General features: G+C 42.4%; 1 protein-coding gene across 1 annotated transcript in view; it reads right to left on the bottom strand.

Moving 5' to 3' along the window:
- LOC126353909 (BAI1-associated protein 3) overlaps positions 1-20,920 on the bottom strand; it is a 1,859,046-nt gene that overhangs the window by 1,689,002 nt on the left and 149,124 nt on the right. The gene's annotated exons all lie outside the window — the stretch shown is intronic.

The following is a 20,920-nucleotide window of genomic DNA, read 5'->3' as shown; positions in this document are numbered from 1 at the left end:
GTCATTATACTCACAAACAAATACGCTTTAAATATACACAAAGCAGCGATTTTTCTTCTGGGCTGTATTGTCGGTTAATTAAATTAACAAAGTAATTCGTGAAATATATTCGCAAACTACGAATGTGTTACGTTAACAGCTATACGGTTTACTGGACACTTACGAAAACTTGTGCCACACTAGGACTCGAACCCAGATTTCCCGGTTTCCCATATGTCCGAAGGAACATTGGATCGATCAATACAGACATTGTCAAATGCAGACACCGTACTAATATATTTCATGCCAAGGCCAAGGCAACCTGACGAGAAAGTTAAATAAGTCTGTCCTTATGCGCGATTTATGTAATTTTGTGAGCACTACAGGAAGCAATAGTCGGACATCGGGACATTTGGAACGGTCGTGGAAGTGTTCCCGGGTAGCGGACGTTGATCGCGACAAGCAGGTAATCCTGGTTATTGTCCCAGTCTGGCACAAACTGTCATACGTTTCCAGTAACTTGTACAACTATCATGGTACCGTGTTCATAATTAGTAAGAGCATTTCATGATTTAATACAGCTATCGGTCAACAGTGTCTGTTGCTTCAGATATGCATGCATGTCCGAAGAATCATTGCATCAAACTATACAGACACTATCAAATACAGACACTGGACTTATATAAAAATTAACTACCATCCCCCGATTCTGACAAATGTTTCGGGAAGGTTTCTCTTTGTTGCAGGACAACGCCAGGACTGTTAATCCTGTGCCAAATGCTCTCATTTGTGACTCCCTTGGCCCGACTATCAGCTCGCCTTCCATTTGGCTGAAAAGTCCCTTCCTCTGTAGTGAGTATTTAATAGAACAGCCAGCTCTGTCGAGAGAGGCTGTATAAACCAGGGCTGCCTCCATATATATGCTGGTCATTCTGATTGGTCTGCCACAAGCGAAGGAGTCTGAAAGTGCTACAGCCAACACTTCATCTCTGTGATGGAAGAAGATGGGAGAAGAGAGTGAAACTAAAAGCTGATAAGGAAATGAACACTTTTTCCTATGCGGATTACGTGGTGGGAAAAAATGAAATGATCGTATGGCATTGATGGCCGGGAGGTCCCATCCGTGAGAATTCGGCCGCCGAGTTGCAAGTCTTGTTGCAGGTGGCGCCACATTGGGTGACTTCCGTCGGTGGTGATGATGACGGGAACAGCACAACACCCAGTCCACGAGCGGAGAAAATCTCCAACCCGGCAGGAAATCGAACCCGGGCCCGCTGCATGGTAGGCAAGCACGTTACCACCCAGCTAAGAAGGCGGACGACATGGTAGGAGAAGAAATGCAACAGAAAATAAAACTGGTGAACCAACAAGTGAAGCAATTTGACCTAAAAACTATACTCATGGAAGTAGTTGTGATGCCAGGCACCAAGCACGAACTAAAGTTCATCATTGATACGGCTGAGAGCAACTAGAAAACATTTACTAGTTTCAATACCTTGGCAATGTTGTAACGTGGGGCACCTATTCTTCCCCGGAAACCTCTAATATATTTTAAAATTCAGCCAAGTGTGAGTACGACTCAAGCTCTGAGGGTTCCGTACGAAGTTAATTACGTATATAGATAGTTCATTGAGACCGTAAAATAGAGAACCTCAGCGATTTTTGCCTGTTATTGAGGTCTATACCTGCAAGATATCGGCTGCAAACATTCCATGACTTCCGAGAATGTTTTATTTTTAAGTTTTAACCTCAAGTATTTTACGTAATTTCACGTATGCCATTGTAATTCCTGAGGAAATGGGGTCTTAACAGTAGGACTGAGAGATAGTCGCACAACAAATGCCAAAAAGTTTTTCGTGTGGTGTAGTTAAAAATTAAAAATTTTCCGATATTTTCTTTAGTTGTGCTGTGAAACCTCCTTTCTCGGGAAATTTTAAGATTGTACGTCAACGAGAAGTTGAACAGTGTCGGCGAGTATCAAAATATGTGACATAAATTTGATTCACTTCGATGCTTAAATTTTTACATCGCCAAGGGCAAAGACATTAGTGACATGGCTTTGAACTTGATACATCTACCCTTTCCTGAGAAGAACAGATTTTAACTTAGAGGAAGGCAGACAGGCAGACAGTGTACCATTTTCATCGACTGAGGTACACAACCTTAAAAATGAGCTCACATTTACCAGAAAATTAGGACTCTCCTATGTGATAACAAAGTTCCATTAAGAGTCAAGAAAACCCTTCATCGGACGTATTTTCTGCCAACGCTGGATCTTCAGCCGTGAGGAAAGTAGTTAACTCCAAACCATGAGATATGATATGGAATGGATAGTGGAGCAACCCATATGCGGGAGCGTAATGCAAAGAATTTGTTTTACCGGAGGAAAATACACTATTCGATGCAACGTAGGGCTCTTTAGTTTGCCCCGAGAGGAGACCGAGTGGATACTATAAGAAATAAAATATTATGTAAGTCTGCAGGCTTTCGTGTCCGTTTTCACTGAAGTTAAAATCTTCTGGGTTATTAGGCCGCGTCATGTTTCTTCTAAAATGTTCGACGTTTCGACCCCTGCCGGGATCTTCCTCAGGATCTTGAGGAAGATCCCTGCAGAGGGGTCGAAACGTCGGACATTTTAGAAGAAATATGACGCGGCCTAATAACCCAGGTTTAAACTTCAATAAAATATTAGTTCAGACTATTATATCATGGATAAGAACAACTACTTTAATTTGTACAGTCTATTTCCACATAAATGTCATGAGCATTTACACTGCTTCTGAACATTAACGTAGCGCTTGATACAGACGAAATATGTCTGTCGCTCTGAGTACATTTAACAATATCTTCCACGCAGCGTTCTGACTAATGCACTGATCACACAGATGGCCCACCAGAAGGCGATTCTGTCATCTTAGTCGACGATCGCGGATTGTGGTGAGCGGCGCCGTGCTCGGCCGTAGGTAGAAGAGATGATGCGGAGTCGATGCCGAAAGTTTCTGGGCGTAGCCACGCACGTGTCACTTCGTCGATACAACTTGCCGTGACTATTTTTCCTTGTGGTCACGGTGCGAGGCACCAAGCTTGCTTTGGCATCTCACTCTTCAGACGACTCCAAGAGATTAAACAAGAACAGCGAGAAATTACTAGAAAAGGATCATCATCTCAAGAGGCTCAATGTCGGTGTAGGAAACGGCGGAACACACAAATGAAACAGCAGCAGGAAGGAGGGGTGAAATGGCACCGACACGAAAGGAAAGAAGTATACGTAGATAGATAAATATGGGAAACGCTCTTATCAAACATGCTGGATTGTGGATGAATGGGGAATAGTGGGGCAGGACACCTGTTATCGACATGTAGCCCACTCCTCTGCAACAGCACCAATACAGTCGCTGAGGTTAGTGTCATCATCCGGCAGGTGGGACATTGTGCTCTTACTTCGTGTCACGCTGCAGTGAAATTCGGTATTTGGTCCATCACAGGCCTCAGTTTCTATGATGAGAATCTTACGAGGAGAGGTGATCTCTCCTCCGATTACTAGTTAAATAACTACAAAGGAAATTTGTTTCACCAACGGGTCTCGAACTTTCTACTACTGGGTTGAGCGCACTGCACTAAGCGTGCAATAGCATCCCTGGCTACGAAAGTTGGTGAAACTATAAAAGTAAACCACGAAGAGGGGCACGAGCACGTACTTGCCGTGTTTCAGCAAAGAGGTAGCTTCAAGACTTCGTGAATGAAGACTAATCCTGGGGCTCAATTTGGCAGCAGCCAGAAGATGAGTACTGCATCTGCCAGTGTGATCAGCTTTATAACAAGCATAGAACGCACAAATTGCTGATAAACCTTTCTAGGTAAATGACATGAAAGCAGTACAGTCCAACTATGATAATAACCAAGAACTGTAGCGCAAAATTTACAGAAAATCTTAGTTGTTGAGACTGAACAGTAATAGCATATGGGTCTTCATAGCCTCACACTTGTCTTTTATGATTGATAAATGATCGGTAAGTGTGGAGGTCCTATGGCAAGGAATGTCAAACCTATATCTGGAGACTAAAAAGGAATTTAAAAAGCTCTCCACAAATGGCTTTTGGTCTCCGCATTTCATTTGGCTTTTGATTTATGTTCCTCCGTGTAAGCTGTATATTGTACTAGGGTGCTTGCGTCTGTGGAGTTCTGCTACTATAAAAAAGGTGTTGCTCACATTGAAGGACCTATATGTTGAGACCAAAGAAATATTTATTAAGAGCTAAGTCTGTAGTGTACGTTAGTATAACTTATTTGAACTGTTGTAACATGCTACAAGGATGTCTGGAGGAATCTGATATGTAATGATGAAGGAGAATAAATAACTCTGAGACAGTACAGCATATAAATGAAGAGGTTGGAATGGCAGGTGAAAACAGATCTCCTCTTCCAATAGCATGGAAAATATCAATCAATTGGCCACTTCTGCCGATACAGTAGCTTTTCAGTTAATGTTATGGGAAGAATGATTCAGCTAACCAGAGCCACATGACGGTCCTGAAGAATATCTCAGCAAATGGGTCGATTGTACAGAAGAAATCTGAAAAGAATCTTGGTGCAGGCTACCAGTGTGGAAAGTATGGGTCTCGGGTCTGCCGCTGGACCACGTTATGTGTAACCTACATAATTTCCTCAAGGTCACTTCTCGACACCGTCAGGTGGTGACGTTTTCTGCTGGCACTATATGTGCTCGAATCTATTAGGCTTTTAACGTTGTATTCTGTAAGTATATTTCTGAAGCTCAGTACTAAAACGAACACGACCATTGTGCAAAGTAGGTCTCAAGTATGGAATCGCACCTATTCCATGGGTACTAAGTTCTGGTAAGACACTCAGTAAACCTTCTCACATTAATACTAAACAACTGGGAGGGAGAATGGAACAACGTTTAAAGTCGTACATATGCGCAGTATGACATCCAGTGGTCAGTGCACTGCAGTTTTAGTAACATATCCTAAGCAAAGTTCTTAGTATGATCCGAAGAGTGTGTGGTACGGTGGAGGCTGCAGAGGGGGGGGGGGGGGGGGGGGAGGGAGACATTAAAAAGAAAGACAACTATTTTAGGAGCTTTATTAATGTGTTTTATATTTTCAAAAACAACTGTTGATGTCTCCATGCCTGTAATCACCACCTGAACTGAATAATAGCAATTCTTGGACTGAAACACTAAAATGTCGGTGAGTCTCGGTTAACGGGTGGGTTGTGGGAAATATCTGTTGTTTAGGGATGTAATTTCCGGTTTCGGACGCCCGTGTTATTTCCCTACAGGCAAGAGAATCCGATTATCAGACTGCTGCTTGGAGCAGACAAATAAGTCAATTCCTCCCTTGGCGACGGCGGCGGTGGGGCAAGAGCATACATTCGAATACTCTCAAACCTATAACTGCTTTTCTGGTAATTTGTTTACGTCTTCTACATTCTCCTCGTTGTTCACATATGTGTATATTTTTTTACGAAGAAGACCAAGAAGCTAGCTTTCTGGCTATGAAGTTTTTCTTTTAACTTTGTCAGATGACTGTAGGGGCTGATAACTATTAAATTCAGCTAGGTATGGTCGTTTGTATAGATTTTTCGAATTTTCACCATAGTTTCGTTTCTCTGTTTCACGTATCGTATAATAATACTCGTATACGATTCTTACAGCTTTATTTACTTTACTAGTCGGAGACATATAATTCAGAGATGAATACACTACAAACAGAGTATTCATTTAACCCTCAAAATCTTCCCAATCCTTGTCGATCTCCAGTGGGATGACCATTTGTCCTGGCTGAGTAATATTTGTACCATTTGGGGTTCGAAGAATGAAGATCCGCACCATTCCATCTCTCCCTGCTCTTGTTTCCAAATGCGGACTCTCTTCCAGTCTTGCCTGATTACACTCCTGTAAGAGCACAATGTCTCCTACTCTGTATTTAGCCGGTTTCTTCTTAGGACTCTGAACTTCATGAAAGTTTCTTCTTTTAAGAAATTTCTTTCTGCCATCTTCTCCTAAATTCCATTTTCCAATTTTTATCATGGATTTGCTTCTCTTCACAGAACCTTCTGTATACTCCGTTCAGGACCTGTGGGTATTGTAGTTGACCGTTCTTCAATTACGAAATGGGTTGGTGTTAGTGCATCTGATTCCTCACGTGCGCTTGGTAGTGAGTTGATGGCGGCTTTCCTTTCTACTAATGAAGTCCTAAGTGTTTTTCCCAGAATCTTCCAGAAGAAATGTTTTGTAGTTCCTACTAAGCTTTCCCACCAACCTCCCCACCAAGTCAACAATGGCACAAAAACTTCCAAGAGGCGCCTTGGTGAGCAAAGTGCTGGCTGATTCTTGTGTCTTTGAATAAATAAACTATGTCTTTCTGTTCTGCGTTTGCTGCTTGAAACGTTTCTGGGTTATCCGAATAAATAGTAGTCGAATAAATAGTATTTGGTAGCCCTATCCTAGCAGTAAATCTTCTGAAAGCATTCAAAACTTTATCTATGCTCATATGCGAGTTCTAGGTGCAGAGCTCTTGTATCACATGCAAATAGTACCGTATTACATACACTGTTCTTTTGAACCATATTTTTCTTTTTGGAATGGTAGAGTACAGATGATGGTGGCGTACTTTCGTGCCACACCCTGGATTCACCTGTATGAAGCCAGATACAGAGATTATTGTTGTGGTTAGTGTCGTGTGTCGACCCCAGCTGATCACTTTGTCTCTCATGGACGTCACATTAGTCAAAACGTTTGTCAAATGAAAATGTCTGAATGACGTTTCTTTAGCCATTTTTTTGTCTTTTGATGTTAAGATTGAATAAATCTTTTGTTTTTTAGATCACAGCTCCTCCCTGTATTCTGATTAACATTACCTTTGCCATATTCATTAAATTCTTGATTATAAAATAAAGGAGGGAGCTTGTAAGCTTTCCTGCTGAGCCGTCCATATCCAAGATCGTTTTGCTGATTCTTGTTCATGGGCTGTGAATTTGCCCTTAATATTTTCTGGGCGTGTAACATTGTAGATGCAACGAAGAATCCACGCCATTATGTGCAACAGTTTCCTTTAAGAACTGTATTTTGGTGCGTCATTGGGACACACCCATGCATTAATAGTTAAGGCTTGTTGCAAGTCTTTTGCGTCTCTGGCAGTGGGTCACAAGAGATTTGTTGTTGAAGCCAAGTTTCAGGTTTCCGAGTTAGCCATGAAGGCCCATGCCACTATAACACGGAAGTTTGTAATCTCTCTATCGAAGTTCCACCTGACAAGAAATTGTCGGATTGCCTTTAGTAGAGCAGTGTCTCCACTGTAATAGCGGTTAAATTTCATGGATTTGAGTTACTCTATTAGGAACAAACGTATTTCAGTGATGGGGATCGCTTAGTATCCAGCCAAGAGGCCCCATGGAATTGCTCAGATTATTGAGTTTGTGATGTCAAACCCGTATGCCCTTTCTGAGGCATCACAAAAATCTGAATTTGTGAAATTATTCCTTTTTTGACAGTGCAAGGCTATCCATCAGGGTACTCTGAATGATTGCTAATGAGCCACTTCTGATGTCCAAAACTTCCATCGGGAGGGCTAAGTATGGAGGCAATATCTCGTCCCAATGTATGCCTTTACACTATGTATCTTCAAAGATAATTTTTCCTCTTATGGAAATCGGTGAAGAGATACCATGAGGACCATAAAATTCCGCTGTCGTGTGCAGTAACTGACGTTCAGTTGCGGGTCCATCTAGTAATTTATTTGTAATGAGACGGTGATCGAAGAGGATTAAATCCGATTCATTATCCCAGTCAATGCCTTAACTGATCTCTCTTCAGTTTTTCGCAAGCCCTTTAGTATGTTATAATTTGTAGCCCGTTTTGCTATCGGAAGTTTTATTTGCTGCAACAGACCTGTCACCTTATAGTATGCGGGTGTGACAGTATTGTCGTCTTCGCAGCTGGCACAAAACCGGTCATGAAAGTGCTTTTATCTGTAAGTTCTGCTGCAATAGGGTAAGTGTCTTAAGACTTTCTAGCCAATTCAGACAAAATAAGAAATGGGCTGAATGTGAGGCCAAATGATAAACATGAAAATCTATAAATGACGACGTCATTTGTAGTTTGCCGAATACCATCTTCTCTCTTCTCGACACGAAACCAGAAAAATCGCGTTAAATCTATATTCTATTCATTCGGTGACAGTTTTAAGAATACCTGAGTGCCGTTGCTGACAATGGGGTTTTCATATATCATGAAACGAATTAAAGTTGATTGTATTTGATGTAACAAGTTCGGTACTGAATCTAGTGTGTGATTAAGCGACGGTGAATCATTTTCTCATGATGAAGCATCAAATACAATCCTCCATTTTGTAATTCCCAGTCTTTCTCTCTTCACTCTGTGATCAGTAAGATTGAATACGTTATTCGAAGTATCCTACGTCCTGATCCTTCAACGTGCTCATTCTCAATACAAAGCAACATCTGTGAGTAATACATCTCACGAAAATGAACATTATTAGGAAATTCTTTGTAACGACGTAAAATGTCTTTCTGCATTGCAAAGATTAAAATAAACCAAACTATCTTTCTTTCTTAGTAATGAAACTACCCACCTGCCTCCCATCATTTGGAACGCATCATGGAAGTTCTGCAAAACGGTGCCAAGTTTCAGTGAGAGTAATCGTTCTTGTCGTTCTTATATACCCATCAATTCTAAGTCCAAGAAGGGACACATGTCCATGTCTAAGAAAGCAGAATCTTCGTTGAGGTGCACATGGCTAACAATAACATGCGTAACAATAATAGTCAACCTGCGACCACTGGAAATCCGTCGAAAAATCTAGGTGGAAGAAAAACTGCGGAACCAGTAAGTCATATTGGTGGGTCATCCTTTACTATTTTCCAGTATTGGTCTGCACCTATAAGAATTTCAGTAGGATACTGGTGCACGCCGTCCTTGGGATCAGAAAACCGCAGCTTACGTTAATACCTTTAGAAACGCCTAGAAGTGATGAATACGTGTTCCTACTTTCGAAGACGGAAAAAATCAATGCATTTTTTGTATAAACTCCTCTCACCTTGAAGTGAACAAGCCTGCAATTTGTGGACGAGAAATGTCGTGATTCAAATCCTACAACAGCTAATGGTTAGTGGATAATGAGTTTTAATTCCATTCATTCTAACTGACTAAATTCGTGCTGATGAACCTGATTTTGTTCCCAGCGTCGAGTAAACAGCGCGTACGTTTTTTCAATCCAGTCGGAACTGTGATCCAAACAGAGGGAGTTTTAAGATGTGTGAAGAGAGGTCGTTGAACATCAGGCTTTCCCAGTGAGACCGGTGTTTCTTCATTGCAGATAGATTCATGATGGGACCCTTTGCACCTACGATCTAGGTGAGCCAGAATCAGATGGTTTTTGTTTCCATAGTGAGATACTTCGTTTCTTTATGAGAATCTGCAGTCATGGGAATGCCTTAAGCCAAGTTCTTTGGCCCATCTTCTAAATATCCCCGAAGGAAGACGTTCTTGTCTTTAGTAGAAATCAAGAACACATCTTCACTTCGCCTGAAATTAACTCTAATTTGATAGTGGGAAGCTTAACAGCATGAGGCACAGGTTTCAGAGTTGATTTCACGGCTGAAACTGGTGTAGGGTTTGTAACTGAGATGACAAACTAACCTTAGTCTTTCTAGTCACCTTCAAATTTGCCTTCCTAACGATGTCTACATATTCCTCGCACCTACTGACATCCGTTTCAGAGTCTGTGTCGGAAATAAGATCGTGAATTGCATCGTCGAGCACTCTCAAATGATCTAACGTCTCTTGCAGTCTTGCCCGAAAATACTCATACTGCGTATCTTATCCTGTATCTCCTTCGTCAGTTGCCGTGCTGAACTATGTTCCTAGCACTCTTTCAGTCTTTGATTTTGTTTTGAAGTTCCGTAAAGATATTTCTACATCTGTCTCTGTCATTGTACTTGAACTGATGTCATACGCAAACAATCAGAGAACATATACAAGAAATTGTAAATAATGTTCCGTCTCAGATTACCGTTACGAAGAAGCAGTCAAAGATTGTACGAATAGTACAACAAACAATTGATGGCGCTATTTGGTCTCTAGTATATAACGAAAAAACTGCCACTACTCAGTATCCTCGCACATAACACTCAGACTTTGTAAATGAATTTGAGTTAATATGCGCTTCCATTAACATGGCCCTGCCAGGAAAAACGTGCTAGTCAAACGCGAGTGATGAAATAATGTGATTACAAGCTGTCTTGCTATAGGCTGTCTCCGCTCTTACCTCGTTTCGAGGATGTGAAGCAAGCTGACATCGTTTGCTTCTTTCCTTTTCCGTTTAGCAGCTGGGTCTTTCCCACCAGTCACAGCATCCCAAGTTTCGCCACTGTTTCCTTATTGCACCTTTATTTACATTGCTAGTCAGAGATATATAATACAAAGATTAATATATCACAAACTTAATATTTATTTAACCCTCAACGCCCTGGATTCTCCATGACTGAAACCTTATTTTTAAAGTTCTCGCGAAATTACAGGGCCGCTCGCTGGGTGACAATCTGACTTCATCATTTCGTCTGACAGAGTGCTCAAAGCATTAAACATATGGAAGGAGGTGGGAATGTAGACTACCTCCAATAAAATAATCCATGTAACGTGGGTCAGTTTTTATTGGTTACAGAGATACAGGTATTAGAATGTAACCCAAGTTGAAACTTACAGGAAGTAAAAGACGAGTTCTCATTAAACATATGGAAGGAGGTGGGAATGTAGACTACCTCCAATAAAATAATCCATGTAACGTGGGTCAGTTTTTATTGGTTACAGAGATACGGGTATTAGAATGTAACCCAAGTTGAAACTTACAGGAATTAAAAGACGAGTTCTCATAGATTCCAAATCTGACTTCAATGCACTTCCCAATTTTGTTGATAACACCAAGTGCAGCTCTTCAGAAGGCAGCGTTATTCATAATCCCAATAATTTATTAGTCTCTTGTGTTTTCTTCGTAGACTTTCCTTTTCAACCATTCTATGAGGGTATGGTCCGTGGATCTCGGCGGCAAAGAATTATGACCATTTATGCGTATTGATCTTCCAGGTAATGTAAGGTTTAAATGTGTCACCTGACAACTAGAATTTGCAAGCGCTGTGTTACGCTAGAAGATCTTACCAGTATCTACAGCCAAAGGAACCCCATCCAATATTATGATATTGTAGCGCCTTTGTTATTCCAAATTACGAAGCAATGATCGTTCAGAATGCACCCCGCGACTGCAGCCGTTATGACACCTGGAATGTATTCGCAGTTGCGAACATGGACATCTATCAGCTGTATAATGGAATGACGACAGTGAAAATTTGTCTCGCACCGGGACACTAACGCGGATTTCTCGCTTATGGCGAGCGGGCGCCTTACCATAGGCTATCCCAACACTAGTCACGCCCAGATCATACTTCCATGCGCCGTCAACCAAGTGACTACAACCTGCGCTCGTACACACATACTGTATGTATCGCTTTCCCGGTGTCTGCGAATAAATAGAGTGTTGGAGTGCCTTTGTTATTCAGAAATATGATGTCATGTTCCTTTTGACATGCATGCATGTCCGAGGGAGCAGACAGTGCGTAAACTACAGCCATCACTGCATTATACGGCTGATGGTTGCCCATATTCGTAACTGCGAATACATTTAGTGTATTTCATAACGGCTGTAGTCGTCTCAGTGCCAGGCATTACAATACAGTGGATGTAGGTGTGCAGATTGTAGACGCATGAGTGACAACATATGATACTTTCGGTCTTGCTCGGATAGCGTAACGGTAGGCCGACCGCTCGCTATAAGCGGGAAATCCGGCTTCGAGTTCCGGTCTGGCACAAATTTTCATTGTCGTCGTTCCATTACACAGCTGATGGTTGTCCGTATTCGCAAATGTTTGTCTGTATTCGCAAATTTCATGTCTGCGAATAATGATGGATGTTTGTTTTCGAGGACATCTAGATATCGGTGCCGTGTCAGATGTTCCAGTATCGCAACAGTAGAACTGGTCAACAAATCACAATCACAGTTGAAAAATTCAATTACGTAAATTGAAGCAAAACTACACAACTTGAATTTAAAACAAACAAAAGTAACGTTCCATAAATAAATCCATATAAACTGGAGTATCACCAATCCCGATAGCAACCTTCCGTTTTCAAATGAAGATATAATGATTTCTGCTGCGATTGCTGCAGTTAAAAGAGCAAAATAGAGGTGCGTTTCACTTATAGGAAGAAGATTACTGGTATCAGAAACGCATGCAATTCTTTCGCTCACCTCTGATGAGAAATAAGGACAATAGGTTCTTTACTCAAAGAACACTTTACCTTTACAAATCACGGAAAGATGAAAATAAGAAGTATGCAATATTGCTGAGAATCCGCACTAGTTGGGGTAGAGGCAGTAGAGTGTGAAAGTTTGATGCACTTTTATTGAAGACTACATCACATGTCCTCATTTCATTGAAGACACCTATCCCTATAGAAGTGCTACCGACTCTCCTAGAGACGTCAGCGCTTAAAATGCTTAGATGTATGTGGTCCAAGTACGGCATGTACTTGACCCACTACTCGCTTGTTTCTCCGAAAGCGCTCACCCAACTATTTCTTGTTCGCTGGAAAGGACATGAAAGAGTTATCAGCTGACCTGCACGGTGACCGGGTTTGACACCACTGGAGCTTTTTCTGTTGGAAAAACTCAAGACGTAGTCCATACACAGGTTCCGACTAACCAAGAGAGTTTAAAACATTGCAACGTTGCAGAATTTGCAGTGACATCGATTTAACCTTTTCAGTTCCTCCAGAAGCCCTTGTACCAGCGACTGAACACATGTATTATAGTAGACCGTGCGAATTTTGACAGTAAACCCATGATACAAAGTTATTATTTAGCTCTCTTTGCACCTCAGCTCCCTGGTTCACAAACATGGTTAATTATAACATGCACCTTCCACTGAAGGCTCGGGTAGGAACAGGAGCAGGACTTTACCTTCGTGAACTGGTGAATCAATCTCAGATGCCCTCTCGCTCGTGTGTCTGTTCCTACCACATGTACCCAAATGTGGTTAGTATCAGTTTTAAACAAAACTTTTCTCCATCAGTCCGCTTCTCTAAGTAGATTCTCTTAGCTGCGTCAAGCTGGAGTGCAGAATCGGCCTGACAACACGAAGTTCCGCATAACACACCAATAGGTTTCATGTTCAGAACAGATAAATCCTGTTCTTAATATTGTAATGGCTCCGACACTGATAATCTGATTTTGAAAAGTAAAATGCCGATGAGTTAATCTCGTTAATATCTACGAGCCGTTCAGCAGAAATTACTACAATTGCATGTGAAAAGAGTAAGTTGATAATGTTATCTACATGATTAATATATCCCGCGAAACGGCTCAAAAAGAACTTTCTCGCAACTATTGTGAGTGGGAAAAGAGTTATGATAACTTAAGCGGTTGAGGAAATATGTGAGGTAAGGAGTTTATACACAAAAAGATTCACCTAGAAGACAATGTAACTTGGTATATGCACACACCACCGGTTGTTTCGTAAATGACTAGAGCTTGTAACAGGACTAATTATAGGGTAGTTAATAAATAAAAGTTTGGTAGATTGTATATTACCCGATCCACAATACGTAATTGACAAAAATTATAAAGTATGGTTTTTCTTAATGTATATCAGCAAATTAAACTGTATGGTTCACTAATATACCGAATGAAAATCATTAACACTATTTCGGATCGTTAAATTGCAATTAAAAGAAAGTTGTAATTCCTTAGAAAACTTGATGTTGTGAATTAATACACTACTGGTCATTAAAATTGCTACACCACGAAGATGACGTGCTACAGATGCGAAATTTAACCGACAGGAAGAAGATGCTGTGATATGAAAATGATTAGTTTTTCGGAGGCGGTGATGACACCTACAACGTGCTCACATGAGGAAAGTTTACAACCGATTTCTCATACACAAACAGCAGCTAACCGGCGTTGCCTGGTGAAACGCTGTTGTGATGCCTCGTGTAAGGAGGAGAAATGCGTACCATCACGTTTCCGACTTCGATAAAGGATTGTAGCCTATCGCGATTGCGGTTTATCGTATCGCGACATTGCTGCTCACGTTGGTCGAGTTCCAGTCACTGTTAGCAGAATATGGAATCGGTGGCTTCAGGAGGGTAATACGGAACACCGTGCTGGATCCCAACGGTCTCGTATCACTAGCAGTCGAGATGACAATCTTATCCGCATGGCTGTAACGGATCGTGCAGCCACGTCTCGATCCCTGAGTCAAAAGATGGGGACGTTTGCAAGACAACAACCAACTACACGAACTGTTCGACGACGTTTGCAGCAGCATGGACTACCAGCTCGAAGACCATGGTTGTTGTTACCATTGACGCTGCAGGACAGGAGCGCCTGCGATGGTGTACTCAACGACGAACCAGGATGCACAAATGGCGAAACGTCATTTTTTCGGATGAAACCAGGTTCTATTTACAGAATTGTGATGGTCGCATCCGTGTTTGGCGACATCGCGGTGAATGCACATTGGAAGCGTGTATTCGTCATCGCCATACTGGCGTATCACCCTGCGTGTTGGTATGGGGTGCAATTGCTGACACGTCTCTATCATCTTTTGTTCGCATTGACGGCACTTTCAACAGTGGACGTTACATTTGAGATGTGTTACGACCCGTGGCTTTATCCTTCATTCCCTGCGAAACCCTACATTTCAGCAGGATAATGCACGACCGCATGTTGCAGGTCATGTACGGGGCTTTCTGGATACAGAAAATGTTCGACTGCTGCCCTGGTCAGCACATTCTCCAGATCTCTCACCAATTGAAAAGTCTGGTCAATGGTGGCCGAGAAACTGGCTCGTCACAATACGCCAGTCACTACTCTTGATGAACTGTGTATTGTGTTGAATCTGCATAGGCAGCTGTACCTGTACACGCCATCCAAGCTCTGTTTGACTCAATGCCCAGGCGTATGAAGGTCGTTATTACGGCCAGAGGTAGTTGTTCTGGGTACTGTGTTCTCAGGACCTATGCACCCAAATTGCGTGAAAATATAATCACATGTCAGTTCTAGTACAATATATTTGTCCAATGAATAACCGTTTATCAACTGCATTTCTTCTTGGTGTAGCAATTTTAATGGCCAGTAATGTATACGGTACTAAGCTACAGGAAAATTTGTAATTTCTTTCTCATAATTCAATTATGACAGCCCCATACAAATGTTAGGAGAAATATCTATGTCGTAATTAAACCAATAATTAATTATCGAAGTTAATAAATTTTAACTTCATTAAACATATACATTTGGGGCATTTATCAGTCATCTGATGTATTTAATGTGTCTTTTGCACCTTATATATCACGTAAATAATGAAAAATTAGTTACATCAGTGGTAATTAACTCTTTCATTAATGATTCTAGAACATTCTTATGTAAACACCATCGATTTTCTGCAATTTTGATGCTACGAAATTATCATACAGAATTTTAACTTGATATTCCGTTGTGGCATTTTTTACTGTACCTCAATTAATCTCAGGAATAATATCCAACGTGAAATCAAGATGTAATTAATGATTTTGGGATAGGTATTTTTATTGTAACGTCATAACCAAATTCCACACAAAAATCAAATTAACAACTTTTAGAAATTTATTCTCAATGAATCATCATTTATTGTCAGTTTGTAGTAAATCAATAACTTTTCATTATAAATCAGTAAATGTAGCTGTTTTCGACAATAGGCCAAAGCACATACATAGTTAAGATAGGGTCTATACTGAGCTGTGGACAGCACTTAAAGTCAGCCGTAGTTTGGCCAGTGTAATGGCGCAAAGTCTTTAACAATTTCTGTTTTGTCAGTCATGTTGGTAGAAAACAGTTCATGTCTGCTGTTAAAAAGATTTATCAGTGTGTTGGAAAATATTATTTCAACATCCAAGTTTTCATCACACCCGAAATCCAGTGACTCTGCAACATACATCCCCTAATGGACGTTATTGGTGGAGGAGATTCGACGGTTCTAAAATAAATATTCCAATGAAAAAACTACATCACTCTCACACTACGATCTATATCTCGAAATGAGAAGTATTTTAGCCAGAACTGCAGTTGAAGTAACATTGGACGTTGCAACTCACTGTGAGAGGTAGAACAACCGCCAGAGTGCATCAGTGTTGTTCGTGTTCAGTGTTGTCAGGAAACATGGTAGGGTGTATTGAGATCGTGAACAGGGTCATATGTTAAGTGGTCACTATGAAAAAGGTGGAAATGCCAAGTACTGGTGTGAGACTGCGTTTTTAGCACCTGACAATGTTTGAAGGCGGCCTCTCTGGGGACTCCATTCCATTTGGCCGGCTGTTTGAATCATGCATCGGTAGTGGTTGAGGGAATTTTGGCCCCACAATGGTATGTCTCGGAAATCCTATGTCCATGTATATACATACATCAAAAAGAGTTTTGCATCACCCCGATTCCCAGAACTCCTGAAGATAGACATTGAGTGTGGATATGCATCAGACCCTTTGACTGTTCAGAAATGTCACTAAACCTGCCCAAAGATGTAAACTACCATGCACGAGCAGCGCCTATTAGAGGGAGAGGGTCCGACCCAGTCATTCCACCAGGAAGGAGGTACACGGGCTGTGTTGTCTGTAGTTCAGCTACGCCTAGACTGTCAGTACCGCGGTTCGATCGCGTCCACATTGTTACATTGTGCCAACAAGGGAAGTGTCCAGGCATCTCGGAGTAGACCAAAGCGATGTTGTTCGGACATGAAGGAGATACAGAGCGACATGTCTCTCTCAGGCCACCCAAGGGCTACTAATGCAGTGGATGACCGCTTCCTACTGATTATGACTCCGAGGAACCCTTACAGCAACGCCACCATGTTAAATAATGCGTTTTGTGCAGCCACAGGACGTCATGTTACGACTAAAACAGTGTGCAATAGGCTGAAAGACGCGCAACTTCACTCCTGACCTCCATGGTGAGGTCCATCTTAGCAACCACGACACCATGCAGCGCTGTACAGATGGTCCCAACAACATGCCGAATGGGCCACTCAGGATTGGCACCACGTTCTCTTCACCGATGTTTCTCGCATATGCCTTCAACCAGATAATCGTCACAGGCGTGTTTGGTGGCAACCCGCACAGGCTTTACGCCTTAGACACACTGTCCAGCGAGTGCATCAAGGTGGAAGTTTTGCTGCTGTTTTGGTGTGGCATTCTGTGGGGGAGACGTACGCCGCTGGTGGTCATGGAAGGCGTCGTAACGGGTGTACGATGTATGAATGCCATCCTCCGACTGATAGTGTAACCATTTCGGCAGCATATTGGCGAGGCATTCGTCTTCATGGATGACAGTTCGCGCCCTCATCGTGCGCATCTCGTGAATGACTCCCTTCAAGATAACGACATCGCCCAACTAGAGTGACCAGCATATTCTCCAGACATGAACCCCATCGAACATGCCTGGGATAGATTGAAAAGAGCTGTTTATGGACGACGTGACCCACCAACCACTCTGAGGGTTCTACGCCGAATCACCGTTGAGGAGTGGGACAATCTGGACCAACAGTGCCTTCATGAACTTGTGGATAGTATGCCACGACGAATACAGGCATACATCAATGCAAGAGGACGTGCTACTGGGTATTAGAGGTACCGGTATGTACAGCAATCTGGACCTCCACCTCCTAAAGGTCTCGCTGTAAGTTGGTACAACATGCAATGTGTGGTTTTCATGAGCAATAAAAAAGGTGGAAATGATGTTTATGTTGATCTATTTTCCAGTTTTCTGTACAGATTCCGGAACTCTCGGAACCAAGGTGATTCCAAACGTTTTTTGATGTGTGTAGTTTTATCTCAGTTACAGGTCCAAAAAAATGTTAATAAATTACGTTATTAATTTGGTCGGTAATGACCAGCTTCAGACCTGAGTAAACGCAGTACGGTAATCATATCAAGTCGACTTGTCATTGACATACTGTGCGCGCTCTGGTCTAGGATGGTCATTGTCTACTGAAATTAATGCCCTGGTTCAAATACAATTTTGTGATTTGTGCCTGTGATAAAAAATATATAACTATCTTTTTGTTTCAGTTTGAAAATTTTGCTGGTACTATGTTGCAATTCTTGACGCCTCACGTCTTCATCTGCTAGATGAGTTGCTACGGTGCCATGGCGCCATTTTTCAAGAGGACAATGCATGTCCACACACGGAATGTATCTCTGTGAGTTCTGTGCGTGATGTTGACGCACTCTCACGGTCAGCAAGATCCCCAGATCTGTACCTGATAGAACATACGTGAGATCTGCTTTGACGTCATCTCCGTTGTAGTACCTGTATCAAGGATACAAAAAAACAGTTTCCACATTCGTGTGCCAGTCTGCCTGAGGAAAAAAATTCAATGGCTTTATGACACCGTTCATGATCAAATCACTACAAGCATCCAAGCCACAGGCGAGGCGACGTCATACTCATAGGCGACCTCTTACTGCAAAGTTCTTTTCCATTTTCACTTGAGTTTTTAATCAGTGAAATAACATCACGTTCCTTCTCAACCTCTGAATCAACCCGTTAAGTTTCATTTCGTTTCCTTCTCCTCCCTGGGCGCTCCCCTCTTTTTGCGAGGCAGTGTAACCCCTCCATTTGTAAGAGGCTTCTAAATGGCCCTTACTTGGGCACCCATTTAAGAGGTGTCTCTCTTCGGGAAGTAATGTTTGAAAAACCCAGACGCTGTGAATGCAGAACTTTTCAGCGGATTTCAGTCAAAACTTCCTGGAGTTTTAACAGATTGACGGGAATATCTTTCAAGGAAACGCTTTCACTCCTCCACTAACTCGAGAAGATTCGCTCATCTTAGGCGATGTTCGTCATTAGGAAATTAGCCTGGAAACAGATGCTTTTAATGTGGAGATAAAACTGCTACAAGTCGCTCACAAAATGATTTTATAACAGATTCAGTCTGTCAATGACGAGAATCGTTGATCAGATAATCGTTGCCATGGTGGCAATGTATTAAAAGATACCGTTCCGCTACACAGTTACACTTTTCATGTTTCAGCATGAAACGGAACGGTATCTTCTAATACACTGCCACTACGGCAACATTATTTGATCAATAATTCTCGTTGTTGAAGGGCTAAACCTGTTGTAAAATCAACGGATGGGTCACGTCCTGGTCTGACGAGTGCTGGTGGCTAGCGTGGTTACACTCAGCACTTGTGAGGCAAACTGAGGAGCTACTTGACTGAGAAGTAGCGGCACCAGTCACGAAAACTGACGGCGGTCGGGAGAGCAGTGTGCTGACCACATGCACCTCCGTACCAGGTGACAGCTGTAGGCTCAGGATGACATGGAAGGCGGTCGGTGCTGTTGGGCCTTCAAGGCCTGTTCGGATGTTGTTTGTTTCTTTTGCCCCGGCAGTCCATGCCTGCGTTTCCTAAGGTGCACTTGAGGTCAACTAACAGCGCAACTAGCCGGTAGGGTAGCCGCGCGTATAAGGGCGCCTTGTTACGATGTGTGTGGCTCCCCCCGTCGGAGGTTCGAATCCTCCCTCGGGTGTGGGTGTGTGTGTTGTCCATAGCGTAAGTTGAAGTTAGATTAAGTAGTGTGTAGGCTTAGGACTCGATGACCTCACCAGGTTGGTCTCATAAGACCTTACCATAAATATCCATTTTCCAAAGGCGCAACTTATGTTCTGGAATTGGTGGGCCACAGCTACGCATCCGTTCGTAAATCGCCATTGTGCAACATTTCTATGGAGTTCTATGTCCTGCAGTCTATATCTACATCGATACTCCGCAAGCCACCTTGCAGTGTATGGCGGGGGATACTTCTGGTTCCACTGTTTTTTCCCCTTTCACGTTCCATTCGTGAATGGTGTATTGGAAGAATGATGGTGGGTAAAGCTCCATATGACATAATTTTCTCTATATTCCTCCTAGCGTGCACTTCGCGAGACGTATGTGGCAGGAAGTAATATATTGCACAGCTCTTCTCAGAACGTACGCTGCTGAAATTCTGCATGTCGACCTCTCCAAGATGCAGAACGCCTCTTGGATTTGTCTCCTTAATGGCCTGTACCAACTAAACAACGCCGTGACGAAACGTGCTGCTCTTCGCTGGAGCTTGACTATCACTTCTATTAACGTTCATTACAGAATGAGATTTTCACTCTACAGCGGAATGTGCGCTGATATGAAACTTCCTGGCAGATTAAAACTGTGTGCCCGACCGAGACTCGAACTCGTGATCTTTGCATGTCGCCAGTATCTCGTCTCCCACCTTCCAAACTTTACTGTCAGAAGTACAGCTGTGAGGACCGGGTGTCAATCGTGCTTCGGTATCTCAGATGGTAGAGCGCTTGCCCACGAAATGCCAAGGTCCCGAGTTCGAGTCTCGGTCGGGCACACACTTTTAATCTGGCAGGAAGTTTCATATCAGCGCACACTCCGCTACAGAGTGAAAACCTAATTCTGGAAACATCCCCCAGGCTGTGGCTAAGCCATGTCTGTACAGTATCCTTTCTTTCAGGAGTGCTAGTTCCGCTAGGTTCACAGGAGAGCTTCTATAAAGTTTGGAAGGTGGGAGCGAGATGCTGGCAGAAGTAAAGCTGTGAGGACTGGGCGTGAGTCGTGCTTCAGTAGCTCAGATGGAAGAGCACTTGCCCGCGAAAGGCAAAGGTCCCGAGTTCGAGTCTCGTTCGTGCACACAGTTTTAATCTGCCAGGAAGTTTTAACGTTCATTACAGTAGTTATGGCCAGATACTTATTAGCAGCGCTCAAGAATCTATCGAACAGTTCTTTTGTAAGCCAATTCTTTTGTAAATAATCGTGTATATT

Source organism: Schistocerca gregaria, chromosome 3 (genome assembly GCF_023897955.1).
Source record: "Schistocerca gregaria isolate iqSchGreg1 chromosome 3, iqSchGreg1.2, whole genome shotgun sequence".
Lineage (NCBI taxonomy): Eukaryota > Metazoa > Arthropoda > Insecta > Orthoptera > Acrididae > Schistocerca > Schistocerca gregaria.
Note: the sequence above shows the minus strand (reverse complement) of the source record. Positions and strands in the feature narration are given on the sequence as shown.